This window comes from Lissotriton helveticus, chromosome 1_1, assembly GCF_964261635.1.
Source record: "Lissotriton helveticus chromosome 1_1, aLisHel1.1, whole genome shotgun sequence".
Taxonomy (NCBI): domain Eukaryota; kingdom Metazoa; phylum Chordata; class Amphibia; order Caudata; family Salamandridae; genus Lissotriton; species Lissotriton helveticus.
In genome coordinates, this window is record NC_136057.1 from 1,692,625,950 (window position 1) to 1,692,640,334 (window position 14,385).

Genomic DNA, 14,385 nt, shown 5'->3' on the forward strand with positions numbered 1-14,385 from the left:
GTGTGTATTCCTGGGTGTCGGGCTTGCGTGTGTTCATGATTTTATATCTGTGTGTGTGTGTGCGTGAGCCAGCCTCTCTGCTCTACAGTCCGCGCACGGGATGCCTGTGTCCCTTGACTCGGCTCCGTTCTCCTTTCAGACTCCAGGCCGGGTTTTCCGCGCCTCCATGTAACCAAAGCCAGCATGCTGTGAGCTGGGAGTCTCCTGGGCTGCCTCCCAACCTCACACGGCGAATCCGCCTCCCACTCCCAAACTTCAGGCTTTACAACTCAAACTCGCCACAACATCACCCGCGAGGGAGCCCCCCGAAAAGGGCACCCTGAGAACCACTCGTGCCCTTCTCCGCCCCACTGGATGCCGCACGCACCCCAACATTTTGGTGCCACAATATGCAGAAGTTAGCAGCCCCGGAACTTTGAGAGAAGAAGGAGAGAAGTGGCTCAGCTTCAGGGTGGTCTACGGAGCCTGCTGCCGTCTGAGAATGGAATATTTATAACCAAGGCAAGTCTTGGAACCACAGCGGAAAAAGATGCTTTGACTTGAACTGATTTTCCTGGCCCAAGGAAGGAAAAAAAACAATCTTTTTCATAATCGGCGAGAGCTGTGAAATCTCAGCTCCTTTTATCACATTTTTTTTTTCCCGTGGATATTATTTTTTATTCAGTGTTTTTCTTTTTAACAATCCCCTTGCTCCTTAAAGAAACGCGTGGATTTTTTTTTGCTGTCAGATTTGGGTAGAAAACTTGCGGAGTTTCTTGGACGATTCCCTTCTGCAGAAACTTCAGAAAGGTAAGCTGGGTGGCTTTTTAAAAAAGCTGAGTGGCTTTGTAAAAAGTTTTAAAATCCTTGCAGTGAAGGTTTGGAGAAAGTGCAGTTACTTTCAGGTTCAGCAAGTCCGATGGAAGAATTGTGGTTGCTTTATTTCTGTCACTAAATATCTATACGTATAAATGATGTCATGTTAGGTTATACGTTTACAGATGTAAATTGAACAATAAATGCAGATTGTATAAGGTGCAAACTTTCAAAGCACTAAAAACTCCTTCAGTTGGAAAAGTTGTTGCCAATTTGAGTTTGATGTTTATTTGTCTCGCGCACACCAACAAGGTTTTAGGGTGTTCCCGCTATTCTTACCTGTTTGATTGCACAGTGATGTTCATTTAATGCTGAAATAAGGTGGACATAAAGTCTAGTAGAAAGTCTTTAATTTCGTAACCAGGGGAGCCAATCTGCAGTTGAGCATTTGTCCAACTACCCAAATTTTATGTTCCTCGAAAAATCATGTAATCTTCTTTAATCAAATTGCTTTTCCTACCAAATTCGGAAGTGTTTAAACAGTGGCAAGCCGTCAAAAGTAAGAGCTTTTATTTAAAAAAGACTTTTATTAAAGTTTAATTTAATCAGATTTTGGGGTTCCTTGACAGTGACAGGACTTTGAAAGACGGGTTAAGCTTTTTTGTCATGGGGTATTCTGGGAAAGCTTTCTACACTTAGGGTGCAGATTATGGTGTGAAGGCTGATTTGCTCAACTACTACCTCACAATTACAAGCAGACAGGACCAAAAATGGCAATTTCCCACGGATCTGGCAATCTTTCCACAGTTTGACAATTTGCTCCACTTCCAATTGTAATTGGCGGGGCCTAGTTGGAAGAGACGAAAATTGATGTTTGGCAGTTGTTTTGTAAACAGAGGATTGTGATGAAGGAGCAGGAACCTAGGCATACAATGGGGTTGTTTATATGCGCCATCCGTAACAACACATAAAACGCACTGGTCACTTTGCTTTGGGTATCACTGTACATGACTTTAGAGTGTTGCTTTTTTATAGCAGTCAAAATTCTCGTAATATGTGTGTATACATTGTCAGAAAATCTACAAAAACATTCACAAGGATATTCTTGTGGAATTTGTATACTGTCGTCATTGCCCTCAGACATCAAACACCCATCAAACATCTTCACTATCAAATGTTAGCAGCCAAATGTATTGTTATTTCACTAGGCCATTGGCAGCTCTGGACAGCATGCAAAGCTTGTACTCACAAAAAAATAGAAATACAACAATCCATGAATACAAATAAACACTTGGACGGGAGATGTCACGAGTGAGGTTTTGAAGGTCATTCAGCCCTACACGAGGGCCTCTGAAGAAGGGTAGCATGAAGGGTGAGCAGTTTCATCCGTGTGGTGTTTCCAAAGCCTTTCCCTTCCATCCCTGTCCTTTCTGGAGAGGGAGTTCTGCTACTGAGATTTGCAACTATCCAATATTTTATAAAATTAGCCTTTTCTTCTTAGCCCCTCTCCATAACCCACTATGCCCAGTGCACTGCAAAGGGGGAGTTGTGACCAACCAACTTGCCCCAAAATGTACCTATATTCATATTTTGACTGTTGGGGGGCTCTAGATAGGCCAGTTATGTTTTCTAGCACTCAATAACAAAATAGACCCTTTACATAAACTGCCACAGAAACTGAATTATATATTGATGATTAATAACTCCATGTTATCGATCTCCAGATCCATGGCACTCATTTTAGTGGATAGGTCGGCCTTGCTGGGAAAATAACCTGTCACCTGCAGGTAACTCACAGGTGTCTTCAAGCTATAGCACTATCTTTTTACACTGATTTATGCTTTCTGTACAAAATATATATTGCCTTGAAGAAATATCTGTCCATATGAGGTAGGGGGGCCTCTTCCACACAACAGCGACCAAATATGTTTTCGTATTAGCACATGGCCTTGTATCCCCCCCCCCCCCCAGGGATTCAACAGTTTTTCTAGGCAGATTTGTATCTCATATTCTATGAAACTAGGGCTAACCCCATTTTCTCTCTGTGGGTGGCCCAGTACAAAAGGGACACCTCTCAAGTTTCTGTCCATCTACGTCTTGTAGCTTGGAGATGTTCTTGGTGGCTTCCAGATAACGACTAGAGGTAGAAAATAAAGAGTGAAGCAGGCATTTTGGTAAGTTGTATTATCAGAGTTTTGAAGCGGTAGTGGTCCTAGGTGAAATAAGATTAGATGGCGGCTGTAACACCTTTCACTGGGCCAGGGAAGGCGAGGGCAGTAGGGCTGGCTTGAGCATACCCCTCCCCTGGCCTTCTCTTCAGGTGAACAGTGCATGGTCACCAGTTGTATCAATGCTCTAAGTACTATGGTCCGTCTGTCTGTCCCTGGCTCATCTAGTTTGCAGATATCCAGGCCTCCTTCTGACTCAAAGAACAGGTACCGCCTTCATATTGTCCCCCTGCTTACATTTGTGTCTGCCGCAGGCCTGTCTAGTCCACCCATTGGCTGGCCTCGCTTTGACACAGAGATTCTGCGCGTTCTCCCATTTGTATCTTGGCTCTCTCCTTCTATGGCTTAGCTCTCTCTGTTAAAGGCCCATCAACTCTGTTCATTTCCCAAAAAAACCCTGTTCATTTCCCTTTCTTCTCCACACTCACAAATTATGCAAAATGTGCGGTCCCCACTTGCACCTATTTTCTATCAGTATTATTTTGTAATTAAATATGTTTGTGTAATGCTGGCTTGTGCACAGAAGCCACTTCTCGGCGCTAGATTACAGGAAGTAGTCCAACTGTATCTGCCTTGCCCGCGAGTTGGGAGTTGTAGGCGCTAGGAAAGGGCCTCCTTCTCTCCTATGAACTAAATTGGAGAAGGGTAGACTTTTTTTTTTCTAGGTGCGTGAAAAGTGAAGAAAATATGAAGTCTGTCAGAAGCTTTTTTCCCCTTTTTTCTAAGGTAATATATATTCCTACTATTTTATGTAGTTTGCGGACACTGAAAACCCCAGCCTCTCGCACTCTGTTTTGTTGACTCTCTTTCGGAAACAGCCTATCTGTGCCAAGGCTTGCTACATACAGTACACTCGTTCGTTCCGGAATCAGACTGTTTGAAGATGTGGCTGGCTGTACAATCTGAAAAATAAGGACAGAAAGGCTCCCCATCCCGCCTCTCCGCCTCCCACGCACCCTTCCCCCACGCTTCCCCTCCACCCTGACCCCTCAAGAGTTGTTACAGCTGTCTGACTCAACCACGGTTAAAGTTGCAAAAAGAGAGACTATAGCTCTTTCCAAGAAGCCGTCCGCCGTGGTTCGAGTCCATTCAGCTTCGGCCTTAAATCGGGCGATGTTACGAAAAGTATCCTTGGGGTGGATAGCGCCCTGCGCGCCCTTGCGTGCTTCTATCCGTTTATCGACAAGTGCCAGTCCCAGGGGGCAGCAGCATCGTGAATTGCAAAACCCGTCCGCAGCAGGGGAGGCGGAAGCCGTGGCCACCTCCTCCGTGCAGGGTTCCCAAGGGATGGTCCCGGAGTGGACGGGCGCAGAGGCCAGAGGCTGACCCGAGCGATGGACGCGAGCGTTTCACACCCACGGGGTACAGGGCACGTCGAGGCGAGGCTGGAAGTGCCTCGGATGTGGCTCTGTGATGGGTGAACCGCGGAGGCACACGCTGATCAGCGCGGGGGCGTCTGAGAAGGATGTTGGGGGGAGTGGGCAAGATCTCTCCCTAAGTTGTTTACAAGGTGGAATGAAGGTTATTTTACTTCCGCTTCGATGTATGCTTGAGCACCATGTAGATCAAACCAAAGGGAATTCTGGGGGTACTATGTGGGCTGTGATGAGAAACGAGCTTTGCGTGACGTCCCATTTGGAAGACGTGTTTCTCTTTTGAGAAAAGAACCATCTCGCACTATCACTCTCTATATGTGTGTGTGGGTATATATATATATATATATATATATATATATATATATATATATATATATATATATATATATATATATATATATATATATATATATATATATATATACAAGCGTAGTAATACATGTCCATTAACCCATGTTTACTACAGTGCAAAGCTCAAATCCCATGTTATTACCATTGTACAGGCTGTATAACGTGGAAAAATGCACACTGTCACATAGGTTGCAAGTCACAAAGACTTTATAGTGGAAAACAACCAACAGCGCACCTACAAGGCCTATTTAATGAAATGTGATCCAACAACACAGATTTAACCCGTTCTGTCTGTGTAATATCTACGTTTAACTGCTACACATGAACATACAGTCACGGTATGTATATATATATATAGTGGAAACTTGGGTAGATAAAAACACCCCTCTCCTTTCTCTGCAGTGGTAATAATAGCATCAAACTCTCTGTGGATCTGTGTGTGTGTATGTATGTATGTATACATATATACACACACACACACACACACACACACACACAGATCCACAGAGAGTAAGATCCTATTATAACCACTGCAGAGAAAGGGGAGTTGTGTTTTTATCTATCCAAGTTTCCACTATATATAATGACCCACAAAGAGTAAGTTGCCATTATTACAGAAAGCAAGACGCTAATATTACCACTGTTGAGAAAGTGGAACAGTGTTTTTATCTATCCACATTTCCAGGCTCGAGAGTAAGGGCCCTTCCCCGCACTCAACATCAGTAATACATAACATAAACCACTCTGCCCTTCTGCACCTACAACACCTCTAAACACACACTTTCACGTTAATGGCAACAGGGAAAAAGTGTTTTGCAGATATTTTTGTCCCTTATATATTGATATACATTCATACAAATAATGTTGAATGGGAAAGAGCCGTCTTGGATGCTTCGCCACCACATTTTCCCAAAACATAAAAATGAGAGAGTAGAACATTGGGGGAAATAAATAAAAATATTTTCAGTATTACTGAATTTGTGAGCTTTTTTTCCCATTTCAGAATTTTATAAACGGCGTCATCCCTGTGAAACGAGTGTTCAGGAGACCACTGATGAATCTGAAAAGAAGGCATTACATATGAAGGAAGCAAAACCCTTGCCCCTAAACTACACAAGCCTCTTTTTACGGAAAAGAACAATTCTAATCACTCTAAAAGATGTAAAACTTATTAAGTAGTTATAGTAATTTATTAGGATGATAACATATTCATTGTATTTTTACAGTGTTACTTGCAGTTATATGGGTTTCAATTTAACCCACAATAAAGACTTGATTGTGCTAATAGTCGCTGGTGTCAATACAGCGCCATGCAGGCTATTTTTACTCTGCCTGGTGGCAGAAGGACAAAGAATGAGTGCTTTCTGTGGAAGGGCAATCTGGATATTTGGTTCCTACCATCCACTTTGAACTCCACAAGTGGCCTTAAATCATGAAACCCATTTGAAATTGATGAGTGATTGAGAAACCATAGGTCTAGTTGATTTGGTACTTGTTCTCTTTTATTTTTGGCGCATTGTTCGTGTCATCAGAATACGCTACTTGAAATCCAATCCACCAGCGCATGTAGGTGGCTTTAGATGCTGCTGTACGTTATCAATCGCTAAAGGCGAGGCTACATCGAAACAACTAGGTTGTCCGAACCACAGATCCTTTTCAGGTAACACGAATGGTGCCTGAGTGAGTGAATGGAGATGTTTAGTTTCACAGCACTTCAAACACATATTTCTGTCCAAACATCGGTGCCCAATTTCTAGGTATGGTTACCAGATAACAGTGAACTCTGACCAACCTCTCAATTTGGTGGAACTTCAGCTGAACATTCTCACAAAATCATGTACAGATGAAGTCCTAGGCTCCCTACTCAGTATGAAAGTGCAATTTTGGGACCTATCCTTTTGTTCCCCTTGAACAATGTTGCTTATATTAGGGGGGAAATCAGACTAGCAAACAACAGTTTTTTGGAAAATGTGGTTAAAATATCTTTAATGGGTAATCATGCTGTAGAGTTCCAACAAATAGCTGAGTATACAGAATCTTAACCTCAACTTAGGAGTCGCGATCACTGTCTCTGTGTTATACACTATGTGTTGGCCACTATGTTTTTTTGTTTACTTTTCTTCTTACGTGAAGACAATATGTTACTTACACACAATTATGTCACCAGGGTGATATTTTCCAATGAATAACAACATTAAGATGAAGAGTTACCCCGAATGACCTCATAACTCTATGCTGCACTCAATGATGTCATAGTAAGCTTTGATTTGAGCTTCAGTGAACATCATTTTTTTTTGCAGAAGTGGTAACTCGTCACCTTTGCACCTGCCCTAGTCAGTTGGAAATGTAGGGGGTTGGGTCGTGCAGGGAATGATAAGCAAAGCATTAGCTGGGGAATTACAAAGGGGCTCTGTATGGACATGGGCTACTGACAACTACAGAAATTCCTAGCTAAAAGTTTAAATTACAGACACAGCAATATTAGACAAGGGGAGAAAAATAAACCAGACCAAGAAATAATTAATTTTATTGTTGGTAACCTGGCACCTCAGTGGATTCATGAGATTGCAATAAATAGCGCAAAACATAATTTTTTCCCAAAAATGAAAAAAATGTATGTTCTTTATTGTAGCAACTAGTCACGGCCAGCATGACTCGTGGGTGGGGGGGTTGCAAGGGGTGGGGGTAATGAAAAAAAAAGTACCTTCCCGGGTCCGTGCCGTCTCAGCTCCTGGCTGGGTTTCGTGGAACAGGAAGCAGGCAGCCTCCCTCCCCTAAGCCAATCACAACATTGCAAAGGCATTGGTGGGGACGGTGCCCAGCCAGGTTGCCTATGGGGATGCCATTTTCTCCATGTAGGCTGCATGCACTGTGCGCAGTACTACGCTAAGCTCGCGGAGCGTGCGTAGTTTGTGGTACTACGCACTATGCGAATTGCATGAAGCACAGTGCTAAAACACGTAGCGCAGCAGGCATTTTTTGCTTGCTCGTAGTCCTCAACGTCAAGTTGGCGACCGCAAGCGAGCAAAATCAACATCCTGGCGTGACTTTTTCCTCGTTCGCGATCAGCAAAATCAAGTTGCCGATCGCAAGCGTGGAAAATAAACCTCCCAGCGAGATTCTTCACATGCAGAGGTTAGGTTTCTCATTGCGAGTGGTCCCGTATTCTCGCGACCGCTCGCAATGAGAAACTACCAGTCCGCGTTGAGAAAGCTGCCGCTCGAGTACAAATCTACTCGAGCAGCAGAAAACGACCACTTGAACTGTGCAAGATACCGTTTACAATGATTGCACAGTGCGGACAAGCATCCGGCACTGTGCAATAAGTGCGAACAGCATTTCCCTACCGCACTACGCAGTTCGCATAGCGTGCAAAGTGCACTAAGCGTAGCTACGCATAGCGCTACTGCGCAAACTACGCCCCCGGGTTAAAAATGAGACAAGGCTGTACTAAGGAGGGACTATTAAGCCTATTGACCAATGAACAGTCACAGTGTAAAGTGGACAATGACACAAGCCAATGGAAAATATGGGCGGAGAGTGGGCGGTAGTCCATACCTTAATACAGCATGCCTCACAGAGCAGCGCTTGCGCTGACCAGGTTCGGCCTAAAAAAGAGTAAGAATCAGACTCACTGGCTTCTAGCTACCAGAAAGAGTAAGTTTTAAACTGTATATATTGTAAAGCAACAAAGGGTGAAGTAAGTCAGCTGGTGGGCTATACAGAAAGTTGTGTGTAGATTTAGAGGGAGAGAGGAAGGAAGGATACATAATGATTCAGCAGAGGCGCAACTAGAGCCAAATTTCGGGGGGGGGCTAAGAAAACATTTCGGGAGGGGGGCTGAATCTTTAAGCAATAGGCAGAGTGGAGCTGCAGGGACTTTTAAAAGGGGTAACAACAGCAAGGCCTCATTAACATGCAAATGGTCTTTTAAAAACCTGTGAAGTGCTCAGTTGCGGCTGTGTGTGTGCCCCGGAAGCTGTCTCACACGACCGGGAAGGTGGGGGGGGGGCCCTAGCCCTTTGAGTCCAATGGGTGTTGCGCGCCTGTGTTACAGTGTAATATGCTCCAATATATTTTTGTGACGTCATAACCCACAGGTCCTCGCGGTTTGTAAATGTCACCAGAACACCGAGATAGTAATATTGGATCACATGATATATACTATAGCTTGTATATTTTCTTTTTACTTTACATGTTTATTTTGGTATTATCTTGAAAACGGTGTTTTTGCAATTGAGTACTGCCTATAGAAAATATAAGTTACATGCGGTTCGGTTGTCTGTGGTAAAAAGAAGAGAACAACACTTAACAATGCATTAAAAAAAGCAGAACACTCTTTGTTGTTAAAAACACATCCCGTCGATAGAAGGCACAGGTTACTCACGCTGTATTCTTCAAAGCGCAGTTTACTGCTGATAATGATTGTAATTAGAATGTTTAGGTTGTGTTTACCTTTCATCAACAGATTGTTACCAAAAAGATGGAGAATGGCTATGCAATTTATGTGGCAGCGGTGATTACTGCATAATTAGGGATATACAGCACTTGACAAATAGTTTGCGGCATAATTTGCAGCTTTCATAAAAAAAAGTTGAGCTCTGTTCAGCCAAAAAAAAGGTAAAAGTAAAAGTACAGGGGGAGATTTACATCGCCGTCAGAATGCAATTTTACATAGTTTGTTTTCACAAAAGCTTCCAGTAGTCTGCTTGGCATGTTGCGCCAGACACAGATTTACGCAGAATGTCATGTGACTATTTGCAAGGGCAATGCACATGGGGAAAGGGGCCTCTTGAGCAAATGCGCATTTCTTTTCTCTGGGGAGAAAACCTTTCCCTCGTGCAAAAAGCCCTACAGTAAACCCCCAGCAGATATGGGGGCGATATGATTCTATGTCCATTCTTAAAAGAGAATTATGCTGACCGTTTTCAGGGTTTTGCGGTCAGAGAGGAGTTTGGAAATAAAACATAAATGTACATATTTTTGGGCGTTCCCAAACTTCTAAGGTAAACCATGCCTTGAAACAACAACTTGAATGCAATTTACAAATGCAGACTTCTCTGCGCTCATGCCAGAGAAATCCGTAGCTGTAAATGCATGTATGCCCTTCAGGAATCCCTGGCAGCTGTAAACAAGGTGTTTTCTGTTGTAAGGTACACTTCCATCAAAATTACTTTTGTGAATAGGCTCTGTAGTCTCCAGTTCATATTCATCAAAGTAATACTGGTAGGAAATGTAGCACAGAGTGGCACATCATGTGCCTTTTCTTGCTGCATAGTTTCCTAACTCCGACACATTATTTGGTCCTCTCTTACCACATTACGCATGTGGCCTTGAAAATTGTAAAGCTCTGCAAACTGATTTGGACGGAGTCGTTAGGATGATGAAACCCGTATTTTACAGGCACATGTTTTGAATATATCTGGGGTCCTTGTGCAAGATTTTATACTACTGCATCTTGTGCAAAAAGCGCACTCAGACATGTAATCATGTAATGTATGGTAATGTGTGTGTATATATATATATATATATATATATATATATATATATATATATATATATATATGTATATATGTGTGTATATATACATATATATATTATACACAGCATGCTGCCTATTTCCTGTATTCCGGGGAAAACTCGGCTTCGAGAGATTGATATATATATATGTCTCATCTATACATGATATAGATAGATATTTTTTTGGGGGGAAAGTTACAGTGACATTATAGTTAGGTGAAAATTACAATGGTAACATAATGTTTTAAAAGCAACGATGGCGATACCATGTATTAATCGCAAGATTCACGTTGTCGATGTTTTTCAATATGCTCGCGACCACCGTGTGGGATCCAGACGGCCGTTTTCCGTATAGAGGGCTACATATTTCCCCACAACCGACTGGTAACATTAAGGATCACCGATCCTGATATTGATCCTATATTTGACATGACCCCGTGAGGAAGGCCATAATACATACGGAAATGATTCCGATAACACCAAATCTATTATTAATCTGATCATTCCAGACACTGTTGTACTTCAAATTACCAACACCTTTCGACTCATTCTGATGTTTATCGCCCATATTGAAAAACATCGAGAACGTGAATCTTGCGATTAATATATGGTATCGCCATCGTTGCTTTTAAATTTGACCTGAATGCTCGCTAATACCATTGACAGATACAGACCATGATAAAGCCCTGAAGAAGTCTCATGAGGGATGAAACGAATTGGCAAGCAATTGTTTGGTGCTTTTAAAAGAATAAAGTGATTTTCAATAAAAGGAACATTTTGACTACAATCAAGTATTGCAACCATCTGTTATGTTCATCTGGATAGCTACTTATTAATATATTGTGCTAATGTTCTAATATGATGTACTAGGTCATCTATAAGTAAAAGTTATTGTTGCTCTCGGGTGCAGGGTCATTTATGTGTCTTGGATAGTGGTGGTTTGTAACCACCCTTTTGGGATGTATGTGGGTCACATCCTAGACCCAATGCACCGAGGTTTAGTACAGACTTAATAGGCATTTACTAGTAGTGACGTTTGGTGCTGGATTTCTAAAGCTCTGACCCCTCTCTTTGCTTGCTTAAGTAATTAGTTACAAAAGGGGGTGGTGATGGACAGAGCATCTGAACCAATCAAACACTCACACCCAGTCAACAGATCTGGGTTTAATCTATCACCGTTCTTAAGCCCACTCTGCCACGCCAGTTCAGACACGGCCATATGCAAATCAGTCTGACCCTGTGCCTCATGGGAACAGTCCAGCCCGAACTGCCAAGCCATGCCTTCCCTGGACCGGAAACAAGCTTCCTAGGACCGGTTTCTGGCATTAGAGCCGTCTTCAGCCAGGCTTGCTTGAATCCAGTGGCAAAGTGAGCAAGGGACTCACGTCTGAGCATACCCTGCCAATTTATGGCGAACAAAGCGGTACAAAAGGGGGTGGTGATGGACGGAGCATCTGAACCAATCAAACACTCACACCCAGTCAACAGATCTGGGTTTAATCCATCATCGTTCTTTAGCCCACTCTGCCACCCTAGTTCAGACATGACCATATGCAAATCAGTCTGACCCGTGCCGCAAGGGCTGTAATCTCCACCTATGGACAGGGGGTGGACTGATCGAGCAGAGTTACCTAAATTGTGCCCCACCTGCACGAGACTCACAGTTGTAGCGGATATCCACGGTTCGGGGGTGGGCTTTAATTTTTACGGTTCCATTTTCCGCACGCAAGTCGAGTGGCTGACAACAATGGCATGTTACGAGCAGCGACATATGGTAAACGGGATTAAGAGATTTGACTAATTAAGTGGTATTCCTGAAAGCTCATAGTGATCGCCGGATTCCGTGTAAAACTGCAATGGCAGAAATCCCAGAGCCAGCCAGAGGTGCCTTCAATGCAACCACTGCAAACTCGTAAAACAAAATAAAAACCAGAGGAGAGGGAATCAAAACCAGAGGTGCGCGCGCACCACAGAGGAGCAGGGGCTAGGGAGCGCGACGCGAACTGCTGCGCGTGCTAGACACGGACGGGAATGGGCGGAGTAAAGGCAGGACATGCACCTGCCTTTGCCCAATTGCGTGCCTTATTTTTGTTTAAAAAACACTAGAAACCCAATGGCAGTCGTGGAAAGCCTGATCACATGCACAAGCGTGTGGTCAACGTTCAGAACCCCGTACAAGAGGTCTTGCACTGCACGGGCAGTGCTGCGTACTGCAACGCTAGGCACGAGACCTAAAAAAAATTACTTTTTGGGGGAAAGTTTTGTGAAGATTCGTCAAACGTGCCAAAGTTATTAGCAAAACAAAAAAGGCATTTCCTGTGGAAACGCTGACCTAACTATTATTATTCAGTAGAGACTACCACCGGTTAATATATTATAAATATGAGAGAGAGAGAGAGTGTGTGTGTGTCTGTCTGTCTGTCTGCAAGTCCTTCCTTTAATCAAAAACCTCCATGCCTAGGCCAAAATAGAAGGAACGGGCTTCACAATAGTAGTTTGTTATTCATTTTTTTAAATCATAATGTGCAAAACACGGCCGACGCATTTCAGCAACAGCCTTTGACTGGGCTATGCAGTCATTAGCCAGTCAGTCTATTTAAAGTGAAGGTGTGCATGCTAACCCAGCTACCATTAAAAGAAACAAGTAGAGTGCCCTTATCCATCAAAATTGTCGAAATATGCCTACCATTTTCAACATACATATTATATTGTTCATATCTTTTTGTTTCAAATATTGTATTTAAAAAATAGTACAATAAACAAGAAAAACAGGAATTTACAAATGTGCGTCCATTACATTCAATGTAAAGTACAGTTGTGTATTAACATAATTTTAATTTCTTAACATTTTTTTCCTTTTTCCGCTGTCAATCATATGCAATGTAAAATGCATCTATATATACCTATTAACATTATATCAATTGCATAACATTCCAGCATGACAAAACAAGATGACTGACTATGTTCCGAATGGGCACAATTTATAATATATTCACAGCAGTCAGAAAGTACCTACAATCAATTGATTTCTTAATCCCTCAATCGCTAATTAACCAGGGTAGCGCATGGTCCAAGACTCCTAGCATTACTACTATACTGTATTCAAGCCTCAGCCTTATTACCCAGGTTTGGTGAACGTGTTACCCTTGACTCAATCAAATGTTTTAATTTAATCTTAAACAATCTTTATCTGCACAATACACACACACACACACACACACACACACACAGTCTGTGTGTCTTTGTGTGTGTTTATGTGATAGGCTTTGATGGGTACAACATGTGGTGTGCAATGATAATTTGTGCCGATATCTGCTGATGTCAAGGACTGGACTCTTTCCAGTGGTGTACTGGAACATCAATTTAGTCATTAAAATTAATCATGCCTTTTGCCATTTTTTCCAAGTATGGACAGTCGCAGCTGGCATGTTTCGCGGGTGGGGAGGTGGGGTGTCGCATGGGGAGGTGGGAGTCACGCGTGGGGAGTCGCGCGGGGTGGTAATTTAATTAATAATAAAAATGTATATTTAAACCTACCTTTTCGCTGGTTGGGTGTCGCGTCTTCAGGAAGGAGGCAGACTCCCTTTCCTCCCCTAAGCCAATCACAACGCTCCAGTGGGGTGTTGTGATTGGTCAGTACGCCGCCCAGGAAGGTGCTTATGGGGAGGCCATGTTCCCCGTGTAGGCTTCATTGCAGCCTGCATGGGGAACTATAGAGTTTGCATGACTGGTTTGGGCAGTCCCAGAGGGCTTACCAAACAGTCAACGCCCTCAGCAGTGGCCACACACTCCTCCCCAGCCCTAGAGCAGACCCACCCTCCCGCCCCCAACCAACCCTTCTGCTTTCTCGCGGTGTGAGAAGCAGAAACATAAAATTGTAGTTATTACCGTTTTGTGTTTTTGCATCTCGCACTGCGAGAAAGCAGTGTGGCGACCCTTCTCCGCCCTACTGGAGGAGCCGCCCCTGGGGGCCACCACGTGGCGCAACACTATCTGACTCCTAGTGCCCAGGGAGAGTTGTGGCATTAGTCCGCCCACACCCATCAGAGCCCCGCACCCATTGGCTGAATCATTCAGACAACTGGACTGGGTTCAGCTACCATTTGGCCAGTTCT

The 14,385-nt window shown here is 43.3% G+C and overlaps 1 protein-coding gene across 1 annotated transcript in view; it reads left to right on the top strand.

Moving 5' to 3' along the window:
- Window positions 1-228: 228 nt before the first annotated feature.
- The window catches only part of GLI1 (GLI family zinc finger 1), a 289,881-nt gene continuing 275,724 nt past the window's right edge, over window positions 229-14,385 (top strand). Inside the window, exon 1 of the mRNA XM_078688985.1 lies at window positions 229-789. The gene's annotated coding sequence lies outside the window, so the exon portion shown is untranslated. The remainder of the gene's footprint in view (window positions 790-14,385) is intronic.